Source organism: Lissotriton helveticus, chromosome 9 (assembly GCF_964261635.1).
Source record: "Lissotriton helveticus chromosome 9, aLisHel1.1, whole genome shotgun sequence".
In the NCBI taxonomy this organism is placed as follows: domain Eukaryota; kingdom Metazoa; phylum Chordata; class Amphibia; order Caudata; family Salamandridae; genus Lissotriton; species Lissotriton helveticus.
Window position 1 is genome coordinate 714,464,133 of NC_136070.1, and position 13,966 is coordinate 714,478,098.

Here is a 13,966-nt window from a genome sequence, read left to right on the forward strand (position 1 = left end):
GCCGGGCCGAAGACGCCTGAAATGGCAGAAACCGGTCCCCGGAAGCTTGTTTCCTTCCCAGTACAAGAATTGGCTTGGTAGTTTGGTTTGCCCTGTTCCCATCATGCACTGGGACAGGAACAGACTAATTTGCATTTAGCCAAGTTCTGAGCTGGGATGGTGCAGTGAGCTAAAAAACGGTGATGGATCAAGCCCTGATCTTTGGACTGGGTAAGAGTGGTCTGCTTAATTCAGGCACTCTGTTCATCACCACCCCCTTTTCTGAATCACCATCCTATCATCAGCACAGCACCACCTCTGCATCAGTGCACCACCACCAGCTCAGCCCCACCTCCGCACCAGCGCAGTCCCACCTCAGCACCAGCACAGCCCCACCTATTCAGCAACTCAGCACACTTCAGCATAAGCGCAGCATCACCTCAGCACAGCACTACCTGAGCATCAGCTCAGCACCACCTGAGCATCAGTGCAGCAGCACATCTCAGCATCAATCTGCACCACCTCTGCATCACTTGGTACCAACTCAGCATCACTTGGTACCAACTCAGTATCACTCAGTACCACCTGAGCACTAGTGCAGCACTCCCTAAGCACCAGTGGAGCACTCCTTCAGCACCAGCACAGCACCACCTCAGCATCGGCACAGCACCATCTTGACATCAGCACCGCACCACCTCTGCACTAGTGCACATTACCACCGCAGCCCCACCTCAGCACCAGCGCAGCCTCACCTCAGCAGCAGTTCAGCACCAATGCAGCACCACTTCAGCATCTGCGCAGCATGACTTCAGCATCACTTAGCACCTCCTGCGCACCGGCTCAACACCACCTCAGTTTGACTCAGCCCCGCAGCATAACTCAGAATCACCTCACCATCCTCTCAGGATCATTCAGCATCACCTCCGCACCAGCACACCACCACCTCAGCATCACTCAGCAACACCCCTGTCTGACTTTAGAATCTGGCATCTGTTGATCCTACCCTTGTCTCCGTCTACTGCTAGTCATTCAGTTGTACATAATGTCTTCTTGCTTATATATAAGGTAACTAAAAAGTTTGTAACACTTTTTGATTATAACTTTTCAACATGCTGCACAGCAGCTACACTGCTCTACAATATAGCTTACAGACATTAGCAAAGCCTATAGCTCTGGCTAAACTCTTATAAGGTCCCAAAGGCGAGGCCTATTGGCTATGAAAATGCTTGTTTCTCTCTAGAGAGACCAGTGGCCCATGTAATTAGCTGCTCTGCTTTAAACAATTGGCCCTCTCAACCAACATGCTGCATTCTAACAGCCATCTCAGCCATTTACAAGTACATAATCACAAATATATCACTTAGACCCTCAATGATGTAGTTGTCGTTTCAGATGGCATTAATGTATTAATTGGAGTTTGCAGATGAAAGATGTTTGGGAAGGCAATCTTAATCCAAATAAATTTTCCATGTCAGCCGACTAACTTGATGATTGAGTTTAATATTACCCTTGGGATCTGTAGCCCTGGTGGTGTGCTTTGGCAATTAGAGTCCTGGGAGAGGAAGCATAGGACTTTAAGGCATGAATATGAAAAGCAGCAACCCATGTATAGAGCTGCAATATGCTCAGCTCGATATAGAATGAAACACTTTCTGCCTGGAGAGCAGAACCTGTGATTTTCAGCTTAAAGACAAGCACTGGCAATGATGAAAGAGGAGAGGCCATAAGACATGCACAGATAGGACGCCAAAAGCAAAAAGCGTTTACCATATATTGCTCCTGGCCAGTTTTTCTGACTCAGCTCTATTTGTATGCATTTGATTAGTCTGAAACTTGTTCCCTCTATCAAAACGTTTTCTTTCAAATGTATTGTCCTTGAAATAAAGAACAAGCATTTGCAATGCAATCGGTCTCGCCTTTGGGACCTTATATGTCTTTAGCTATGCAGCACATTAGCCTGGGTGCTGAAACATCTACTGTTCTTTAACATGGAGGGAAAGTAAGCACCAAACTGCGTGACACACCAGGTATGGGAAAACATGGAGAGAAATATTGTCTTTCAGCAGGAAATTGTATAGTCCAATGCTCTGTTTTTAATATAAAATCAGGGCCTTCTGTGGTCATATCACTGAAAATACAAGATTTAAAAATGATATTGTTGTCTACGGGTGCTCGTGGAAGACAAATTCTCTGGACTGGAATCTAGAGAATGCTAAAGTGATTCTGGTATTTTACTGACCTCTGCTGGTCGTTTTCTATTAAGAAAGATAAATAGAGGCAGTTCCCAGGTAAAATAAAAAAGGAAAGTCCTTCAGCAGAAAGCAATTCGGGTATTTTACTGACCTCAACTGGTCGTTTTCTTTTGAGACAGTTAAATAGAGGCAGTTGAACAAGCAGAAAACAATTCTGGTATTTTACTGACCGCTACTGGTCGTTTTCTATGAAGACAGTTGAATAGAGGCAGCTGAACAGAAAAAGAAGTCCCTAAGCGGAAGCAGACAAGTCCTAGGGCTGATCTCCAGCGCCCACAAAGTACATACACATATAAGTATATACTAAAGTATATACAAGAGGGCTCGACCTAAAAAGGCTTTATTCAGGAAACATGAGCATTCAAGGTGTACTGTTTACCACATTACTGCATGTAGCCCCATCTACCCAACGATACCGCAACCACCCATTGACATTACTAGTTTTCTTTTCCTATGTAATAGGACAAATACACAGTCATAAGAGGACCTTTATTCACGTATTGATCGCATCAATTTCCAAATGCACGCTTTCTAAATGTAATCCATAATCTATTGTGACATCACTGGCCGCTTATAGCATTTTAGCCTGCTGCCGATGGCCAGCAGTAATTTTTAAGTACATTTTTTTTTATGCATGATTAATTAAAACCGTTGCATTCAGAGCATTACAGGTTGATATCTAAAAAAGTTGCTTGAATAAACAATTAAAATGAGTCTAAGTTTAAAAACTACCTTGCATTGGTACTAAAAGACATAAAATTATTCCGATTGAAGTAGCACTGCTGAAACAAGATAGCAGGTCTTTCTGAGATCATTATATGTACTGCGTAATGTTAAAACCGGTGCAGCGGGCCAGTTCAGAGTCTGTTATAGTCACGGTTGTTCTCTGCTATTGGCAGCAAATCATTTTCAATCTCTGTGCTATCAGGTCAAAGAATTTTGTAAGGCGACAGTTTAGCTGCAAAAAAGAAGGATTAAAACACAGCATCACTGCCTGTCTGCAGGACCTTGCTCCATGCTGCTTAAATAGTGGTTTTAAAAGGCTTTTCCGTATGTCGTCCAGCTTCTTGCATATGCATATAATGTGAATCAGGGTCTCAGGCTCTTTCGCACAAAAACGGCACAAGTAATCAGTTTCTCTTCTTCCCACTGTGGCATGAACGGGTTGATCGGGCCGACTCCCAGCAGTAGTTTGAAGAATTTTTCTTTGGTCTCGACCTTAGATCCGTCCATGAGGTAGGGCTGAGGTTTTAGGACATCGTAGTTGTTAAGTACATCCCAGGCATGAGCTCTCTTGGAAACCAAGTTCTTGTCCTCTATAGCTGATATGAGCCTGGTTGACTTTGTTACTATTTTTTAAAAAAAGCAAATGGCCCATTGGTGTATTTCAGGCTTCTGCCAGGCCGAGGGCCTGGAGAGAGTTCTGTAGGTAGACGTTAACTGGAGATTTTCCAGTGCGGGTCAGCTATAGCCAAAGGAGGTTATTCAAGGACCCTCTCTCACCAGCTCGGATTTTGTGCCAACTCTTTAAGAAAGCTCCCTGCCTTTCTATTTCCTGTTCTGGATCCCAAATTCCAGCCTTATTTGCGCAGGAGAAACATATTTGGGGAGCTGAAATATCGCCCGGTAGGAGGTTGCGATTATACAGTCGAGGGAAGCAGCATCTCTTCCTGTCATGGATTCGCTCCCGTAGGTGATTACTGGTTGCAATTTTGCACGCAGGACCTTTAAGAGGGGGTCAAGTGTCAAGTCCGGTAGCAATTTCTTCAGGGGCTTTAATGCCATGCAGGTCATTACTCCCTTCCTTCGTAAAGATTCAAGTTGTGGTATGAAGTAATTGTTTTTATCTAGGAGTACGCCTACGTATTTGTAGGAACTTACTTGGTCCAGGCATTTACCTTCCATGTACCAACTGTGACTAATATTCTTACGGTGGTTTACGATCATAACTTTTGATTTTTTTAAATTTATTTTTAGAGCGTTCCGATTTGAGAAGTTGTGGGTAACATCTAAAAGGTGCTGAAGTCCTATCGGAGTTCTACTAATCAGCACTAGGTCATCAGCATAAAGTACATTTGTCAGTATCATTGCGACAAGCTTCGGGGAGTGTGAAGAGCAAGCATCCAGTTCTGCTGGTAGGTCCGCCAGGAAGAGGCTGAAGAGCAAAGGGGTCAATACTCATCCTTGTTTTAAGCCCTTCCTTGTAATTATTCTTCTTGAGAGGTGCCTTCCTTTGCCTAGTTTAATTCTGACCCATGTGTCGGTATGCAGCTGAATGAGTTAGTCTAGGAGGGTTAACGGAATCCCCCATTCTTTCAGCTTTAACCAAAGCTTGGGGCTTTCCACATGGTCGAAGGCTGCGGTGTAATCAGTGAAGCAAAGGTACAACGGATGTTTACCTTGCTTGCTGCTTCCATAAGCATAGTTATGGCCATAATATTTGTTGTAGTTCCTAGCCCTTGACGAAAGCCTGTTTGGGTCATAGGTATTATACTGCTTCTTGGAGACCAAGCAACCAGGTCTTTAAGGACAATTCCTGCATAATATTTAGCCTCTGTGTCGATCAAGGTTATCAGGCGACAGTTGTTTGGGTCGTATCTCGCCCCTTGCTTGAATATGGGGCTGATGATGGAGCCTCGCCATGACTCTGGAATTCCTTTTGTTCTTATAGCATGCCCTATTACTGGAACTAGTGCATGGCTCCAGAAATCCGCGTCCTGCTTATATAGCAAAGGTGGTATGACATTCGGGCCCGTAGCTCCTGCCCGTCTGCCTCTGGAGATTTGTTTGCGTATATCATTGGCCAGGAGTTTTTTTTTGCAGGTCTTCTGAACAGGATTTGGAGTCCTGGTTTGACGGACGAGCTACTTCTGGCTGCGGCAGGATCGGTAATTCAGTGCTCACATGTTCTTGGTTTCTACCCTCTCGAATGGTATTTTTTGTGCCGGCATAGTACGAGTAGCCCAGAGGGGCTGTTATTTCAGGTTCTTGGTCATTGAAATCTTTTGTTAGGTAGTCTACCCAGGTAGCTTCGGTGATATTGGAGCTGATACCTTGATGATTCGGGTGCTGCAATTTATTGACTGTTTTCCAGAAGTTAGCACTATTTTTCTGTTTTGCATCAAACATAAGTTTCGGCCAGAGTTCATTATCTTTTGCCATTTTCTTCTCCCATCTCCTTCTTTTTAGAGTTGTCCTTAACTCGCGGAGTGTACCTTGTGATTTTTGGGGAATTTGCGTAGTCGCTTAAAAGTTTGATTATTGGTTGTTTTAGTTTTTTAGAGACAGGGTTGTTTAATGGATCAGATGAAGCAGCTGCCACTTTCCTTGCTTCTGACTGTTGCGTTGTGAATATTTGTCTCCTAAAGATTTGGTGATTGATTCCCAGCTTCCTATTGGATGCATTGAATTATCTTGAACTTGGATGTAAAAAGCTTGGGCCTCTACTGCTATTTTATCAATGTTGGCGGAGTTGCATCTTATTCTTCTTAGGTTGCTTGTTTCTTCCGACAAGATGGAATTGATTGTTTTTGGGATTTGGCAAGCTCTTGTTAGAAGATTCAACTCTTGTGGGAGGTGGTCGCTAAAGTTACTGTTACCAATCTTGAAGGTGGCTACTTTATTAAACAGGGACAATGTTGTAAAAGTGAAGTCTAGATGTGATGATGCAACAGATGAGTGGTATGTAGCTGCCGATGGCCAGCAGGATTGTTAATAACTCTCTTCCAGAGTTACAGGCCTGAGTCGTAGCAAGGTTGGAAGTATCTATATTGTTTGTAGGTATAGTTACATGCCGGAATCAACGTTAGTATTTTTTCAGTTGCAGCCTCCTTGTGTTGGTGTCTTGCTATTAACTAGTTTATTTATAACATTTATACCACTGTTACAAAATACCAGTTTAGCGACCTTTGTTCAACTATAGGTTTACTGTACACTCAAGCTAAAAAGCATAAATCAATTGTCGACATTGCCCAATCCTGGCTGCTTTAGGATATGGCATTAAAATCAGCATATCCTGACGTATTCACGCCCATTATTGAGCGCGTGCCTCCAAGGAACTGTCTGAAGGCGAGGGCATGGCATTTATTCTAGCTTTCCCTATCAGTCCAACACTGGGTGAGGTGAGCCTCCATCGTTGTATCTCTGTTTGTAAAGGTTAAAAGTAGCCAAATAGCTTTGAGTCTATGTGTTCTATCATGTATGGTTTCTGTTAGTTTCTCATGTGTCTAGGATTTCACACCTTCTACCCCACCACACACGTGGGACGTGCCTGGCTGCTTCTTTACCTGGGTTGATTGTGGCGCTACTAATAAATGTGTAGGAAGGCTGCACATCGGTGTCAATAGGGGGAATTCCATGTTTTCTCCTGTCCCCTAGAAATACTGTTAGAGAATGTAAAGGTATAGTCACTCCCACCATCTGTCCAATATGCAAGAAAACCTCTTTCTAATATGCTTGCATAATTCTGCAGGACCACCACATATAGAAGAAGGTGTTTCCTTTGCCACAGTTTTTACAAGATGTGTCTGGCATGCAGACTATTGCATGTATTATAATTGCTTTCCATGAGCAACACACAAATACAAGTCTTAGGGGGATATTTACAAAAACAAATTCGGAGCATGGTGTTACTCCAAAATTGCTAACACCAGGCTCAGACATTAATTAGACGCAGGGATACACCATTTTTACAAAACTACAATGCACCCCTTCATTTTCCCTAGCCTGGTGCTAAAGAAGTTGCCCAGCACCAGTGCAGGCACTCTTATGTTGCCCCTGTAATTTGCATAAGATTTAGCCTTACAGGAAGTGAAATAATAGAAAGTAATATCAACTGGCCATTATTTATATGACATTGATGAAGCTGCTTTGCAAAAAGGTACTTACCTTGTTTGGATATCAGTAAAATAGTTAAAATAGCATTAATAATCCCAATGACAAATGTACATAGATATTAAATCATGTATTAAGTAGATTGCATGAAGTTTAAATGTAGTTTAAATTAATTCAACTTGGTTATTGTTTGAAAGAATGGGATGAATGAAAATGATATGCTAACTGGTCATTCTGATTCTGGCCCTAAGAGATGTCCAAAAGAGATGTGCAGACTTTATTAATGTGGAGAAAAAATAGTTTTGAGTGTTTTCCAAAAGACTGGAGTTACACCGTAGCTCAAGATTGAGATAGTTCCAGTCCTGCACAACTAGAAAGGAGAAGGATCTGCCTCCAATCATGCCATCTACATTTTCGGATGACACTGGAGTTTAGTTGGCACAGAGTATGGGGCTCTGGACTGAACGTAATGAGTGCTGTAGAAAGATTGATCCTTTTTAATGCAAGTGCACAACAGCAAATGAATAGTGCCTTGCAGACAGAGAGTTTTGGACCAAAAACCCAGCTGACAGCATAAAGGTGAGAAGAAATGGCATAGCGATGCAGCCATCTCAGATGAGGAGCATATCATGGTTCTGAGGGCCAGCTGTATCAAAGGGTTTTACCCATTCTGTGTCTATGGGAAAATGTGTTCATACATATGGCCCTTGAATGATTTGAATGGTACTGAATGCAAAAAGACAGGAAGCCCAAGAAAAAGGGCATTTGCTTAATCCAGTAAGAAGATAATTGACTGTACAACAACCTCATGGTAGTGAGAGGGCAGAAAAGGAATGATTTTCTGTTGCTTATGGATGTAGTAAAGGCATGCTGATGAAACATGGTTATTAAATTCTGAAAAAAAGAGAAGATGCTGGAAAATGAATCCAAGATTTTTTTGCTGACTCTGCCAATGTGGGCGATTGACTTACTTCCACCAGCCACCAAAAAGAACACGAATGGCATGAGATTCTTTAAAAATGAGAACCCTTGATTTGTCAATATAAGGTTTTAATTAATTTGTCTTCATTCAGAAATCAACTGCTAGTATGCACTTTCAAACATATTCTTCAGCAGAGACCTGATTGCCACTGAGGGAAATCATGTTTGGGTATCAATATGCGCACGATGTCAGCAAGAAACCAAAGGACTGTATGAGTAAGGTTAACTGGGGATAACAAGGATTAAATAGCGGAGACCCAATAAAATCCACAAGCCAGAGGTTTAGTACGTAACAGAAATAGGTGGCGAGTGCATTGTTTCAGATTTCCCAGAAAGGATAAAGGTAAGCCACAACAGGAGAATACCTTAAATTCAGGTTGTACTAGTTATTTATGAGCACTGGCTTGGAACCAGTGGCAAATATGGCACTAAGGTTTAGTAATATTAAGTTTGCTTTGACTCCATGATCAAGTGTCAGCTACATATCATCTGCCACTTCTTCTTGATGTCCTGGACTGTGCTCTCTCCTCCCCCAATGCTGTGACAGCAGTGGCTAATTGCTGCCATAGGGCTGCCTTCTGCTTGCCACTGGTGCAGTAGGGTGGCAGTCCATATAGGCGTTTGTTGTGCCTCACTATATGCTCCACAAGCATGGTGGTCTCCTCTGCAGTGAAGTTCTTCTTTCTCCTCATTGGTTCAATTTTTCTCTGGTAATGTCAGTGTTGTGAACACAAACTCTCTGTGGCCAAACCTGCTCCTTGAATGTGTGCTGCTTTTATGTGTTTTGTGGTGCTGGTCAATTAGTGCTAATTGGCTTCAGCAGGAGCGTGGTTGGGGATGGTAGGCACTTGCAACATTCATCATGGCAAAATGGAGCTATTGGCTGTGATTGGCTGCAGTGAGTCAGCTGATCCATGGTGGGGAATGGTAGGCACTTGGACAGGTGTTTACCTTTGGCTAAAATGATCAACAGCCACAGTCTGTATCTTCCGGCCCGGAATCGGAAATTCCGGTGCAGTGACGGATATTCCGACCCAGTGCCAGAAGTTCCGGCCTGGAAGCGGAAATTCAGGCCCGGGTGCGGACGTGAAGTTAGTAGTCGTAAGTTCATTCTTTGAATACCAAAAGTAGTAAGTTCATTCTGTGAATACCAAAAGTAGTAAGTTCATTCTGTGAATGCCAAAAGTAGTAAGTGCATTCTGTGAATACCAAAATGGTAGTAAGTTTAGGATTTTGTCTTAAGTTCATTCTGTGACGCGGGCCCTATAACTCCCACGCCAGTGACCACCTTTAACACCACACCAGTGTTAAGATATGCTTTCTCATTATAAACAGAAAGGGAGGAAGCCTACTGTTGCCTTGACGGTCCCAAACCTACTACCCCTTAGGGTCATCGCAAGAGTCGGTCCCGGTTTTAAGGGGTTCACATCAACAATCAACACTTTTCCAAGATGCGCCCATATTCTAGTGGGTTTAGACCACTTCCAACATGGTCACCAAATGTTCCACCGAACTGTGGTGCTTCACACTTCAGCTCCCACGCCTCAACACTTTCGTCCCCATCGTGCCTTTTTCCAGTTAGGTTAACTGTGGCATGAATCGTGCTTGCAGTCACCTTCCGGATCGGGCAACACTGGTTAGGTCCTCCGCTGAGTGGGCACGAGTTTTTGTAAGTATGGACTTCACCTTTCCTCAAGCAAAGACTGAGGTAAGACTCACCAACGTTTTTTAAGGGGCATACTAGCGGACCTCACGCCACCTTTGGTCAATAACCATTGGGGTTTATGAAGTTTTGCATTGCCGTCTGCTATCACTGAGTTCAAACTGGGCTTAAGGCTGGGGGTGGCACCGCAGCGATTCTGGGCCGGATGGCACGTTATTTCCAGTGCAGATTGCACCCCGTTGCTTGCTCTCCCCCTACATTGACACCTTGATCGGGACGGCAACTAACTTATAGTCCATAGAAGTGTGGTGATTTACTGCGTATGTAACTACTCAAACGCTGGGTCCTCCAGAGTTCGCCATGAAATTGCAACCACCATTGTAAACGCAACCATTTTGTACTCCTGCATTGTCCATTCAGGAAACCACGCGTTGAATTGACGTGCTCCTTCGTTGCCGCTGACCAATGAGGCCAGTCACAAAATATACTTAGGTGAGTGACAACACCATTGGCTCTAGGTGAGCACCACCCACTACTCCATGCGGCTGTGTTGTTTAGGCACCTGTTAGGATTGTTTGACTTCTGCTGGCATTATAGTTTATTAACATTAAGCCACATACATGATTAGCCACCTTCCCTGGAGTCAGTATGACTGTACATGGCTAAATTTTTTAACCAAAAAAGTTTTTAAACATGCTCAAATGCATTTGTCAATGACAACACCTGCATTTGACCCATACATTGAAAAGTGACTATGTGTTTCTACATTTTGTCTTGAATCTTAGATTGGTTACAGCCCTACGGACACTCCCCGCCAATGGTGCGCAAGAACTGGTAATACCAAGGTAATTGCACCATATAACCAGCTATCAGTGTAGATTTCATTTAACTTTATAATTTTTTTCGGTCCTGAAGAATTACCGCTTGATTCCATTTTCTGGGACTATTAGGCAAGAAACATGTTGACCACATAGGAGCAACTACTTACAACATTATTGTAGTTAGTCGCCATCACCTTTTTAATCTGGGTAGGAGGCAGCATTATTAAAGTAGTGGCCCTGACCACCGTCCCCTGTTTTAATTCACCTATTTCTTATCATACACTACGCTGCTACACTTTAGGGCCCCTCACACGCACTCACCAAATGGCAAGGATAAAAGATCTCCGCCAAAGAGCCCCCACTGAGGGTTCCCGTCGGGTATTGCACCGCCGACCCGACAAGGAGCATGCCCAATGATGAAGCATGACACCAAGCGGGCTGGGTGTGTGAGGGCACTCTATCCGAAAGGAGGAATTCCCCATCTCCTCTTTGGATTTTCACCGTCTAGTCACTGCATCAACCCTGTAGGAACTGCATACCATTTCATTTTGTTCTCAGTATTTGGGCACTTATGATGGACCTGTGTTAAAAATAGCCCTCCCCGTCTCTATTTGTTCTTGAATTTCACAAGAAGCTGAAGATCTGCCTTTCAAATAACCCACTGCCCTAAGTTACACTAGGCACACACCTTCTCAGCTCCATGATATGCTGCGTGGTGATAGCCATATAAAAATGCAGGTAACATAATATGACATGACATATTCTGGAGCATGAACATGAATGTTGTCTAGGAAAAGCATGAGTGGAGGGTTTAAGATGCCATGATTGTAGAGGCTTATGACTCTTAGACTGGGGGTGATCAGCAACAAGATGGCTGAAGTGCATGGTATTTTATGTGTGGGATACTTATACACGCTTTCAACTATATGTTATGTAGGTGCTAAACACTCACTTTCAACCCCGCTTTATTTACTACCAACAGCCTACCCATATCTGTTGAATGCAGCAACGGTGATGCACTAAAGACTAGTGTAACCTTTCTGCACCTCCTCGTACAATGCACTGGTACACCTCTCCCTCCCAATGTTCTCTTCCACTCGTCCCTCTCTCTTGTACCATCTCCTACCTCTCTCTCTATCGATCTCTCACATACTTTTCCTGCCTCTATCATTTGGTTCACTTCAGGACTTCAAGCACAGTTTCTTTCCTGTGCCTCTTCAAGTTTTCCTTACCTAAATCCCACCCTCTCCACCTCTTCTTGGGGTGTCTGCTGTGTACACAGTCACCCCCTCTTTATGTGCCTGTAGCCCGCTCTCCCCTTCTTGATTAGCACACTCTTTCTGCTCTTCTATTTGAGGTTCATTCACCACTACATCTGCCATTTATATTTCTCTTGATCTCTGATTCCTGCTTTTTTTCTCAGTTTGTTTCCCTTTCTCTTTTCACTCTGCTTCCTATATATTTGTATTCTTTCTCTTTCAGTCCCTGCCTTTTACTTTTCCTCACTAGTTTCTTATTCCGTCTAACTCGCTTCTCTTCTTTCATCCCCTTGCATCAGCACAACACCACCTCATCATCAGCACAGCACCACCTCATCATCAGTGCACCACTACCTGTGCAGCGCAAACTCAGCACCACCACAGCACACCTTCACATCAGCACAACACCACCTCTGCATCGGTGCACCACCAGCGCAGCACCACCCAAGCAGTAATTCAGCACCAATGCAGCACCACTTCAGCATCAGTACAGCACTTCCCCGCATCAGTGCAGCATCAGCACAGCCACTTCTCAGCTTCAGTCAGCACCACCTGAGCACCAGCATGGCACAACAGCATGACTCAGCACCACCTGAGCATCAAGACAATATCCTAATCAGTGCACCACCACCACCGCAGCACCACCTCAGCACCAGCACTACTTCAGCACCAGTGGAGCACCACCTGAAAATCAACACAGAACCGCATCAGCAGAGCACTATCTCCACATCAGTGCAACACCACTTCAGTATCACCACAGCACCAACTCAGCATCAGTCAGCACCACCTGAGCACCAGTTCAGCAACACCTAAGCACCAGTATAGCACCACAATAGCATCACTCAGTGCCACCTCAACATCACTCAGCACCACCTCAGCACCAGGGCAGCATCTCTTTACCATTACTCAACACCACCACAGCACCATTTCATCACAGCACCACCTCCGCATCAGTGCACCATGACCAGCGCAACACCAACTCAGCACCAGTTCAGCATTAGCGCAGCAGCACCTGAGCACCAGCACAGCACCAATTCCACATCACTCAGGACCAGCACAGCACCATCTGTGTACCACCAAAGCATCACTTGGCTCCACCTCAGCGTCACTCAGCACCTCCTCAGGATCACTCAGTGCCACCTGAGCACCATCTCCATACAAACACACCACCACTTCAGGATCATTTGGCACCAGCACAGCACCATCTAAACAAAAGGCACCACCTCCTCATCAGTGCACCACCAACTCAGCACCAGCACAGCGCCATCTCAGCATCAACATAGCACATAGCACCATCTCCTGATCAGTGCACCATCACCAGTGCAGCACCACCTCAGCACCAACACCACTTCAGAACCAATGCAGCACCACCTTAACATCAGGACAGCACCACATTTGCATCAGTACACCACCACCAGTGCAACACCACCTCAGCATCAGCTCCTCATCAAAGCACCAACTCAGCGTAATTCAGCACCACCAGAGCACCAGCACAGCATCACCTCAGAAACACCACAGCACCATCTCAGCATCAGCACAGCCCTACCACAGCACCAATTTAGCAGCAATGCAGTACCACTTCAGCATCAGTGCAGCACCACCTCAACACAGCACCTACTGATAACCACCGGAGCACCAACATCACATAGCACTACCTCAGCACCACCTCAGTATCACTCAGCATCACCTCAGTATCACCTAGCAGCAGCAGAACAGCACCACCTCAGCATCAGCACAGATTCACTTCCTCATTGGTGCACCACCACTAGTGCATCAACACATCAGTACCAGCGTAGCACTATTTCAACATCAGCAAAGCACCATCTCAGCATCAGCACAGTATCACCTTTGGATCCGTGCACCACCACCAGCACAGCCCTACCTCAGCACCAATAAAACACCACTTCAGCATCAACACAGCACCACCTCTAAGTCAGCATATCATCTAAGCACAGCACCAAATCAGCATCACTCAGCACCACCTAAGCACCAGTGCAGCACCACCACCTCAGCACTGCCTCAGCATCAATCAACACCACCTCAGCAACACCACCTCAGCATCAGCAAAGCACCACCACAGCTCCTCATCAGTGCACCACCTCAGCACCAGTGCACTAACCTCAGCACCAGCATAGCACCATCTCAGCACCAGCCCAGCACCACCTCAACATCAGCACA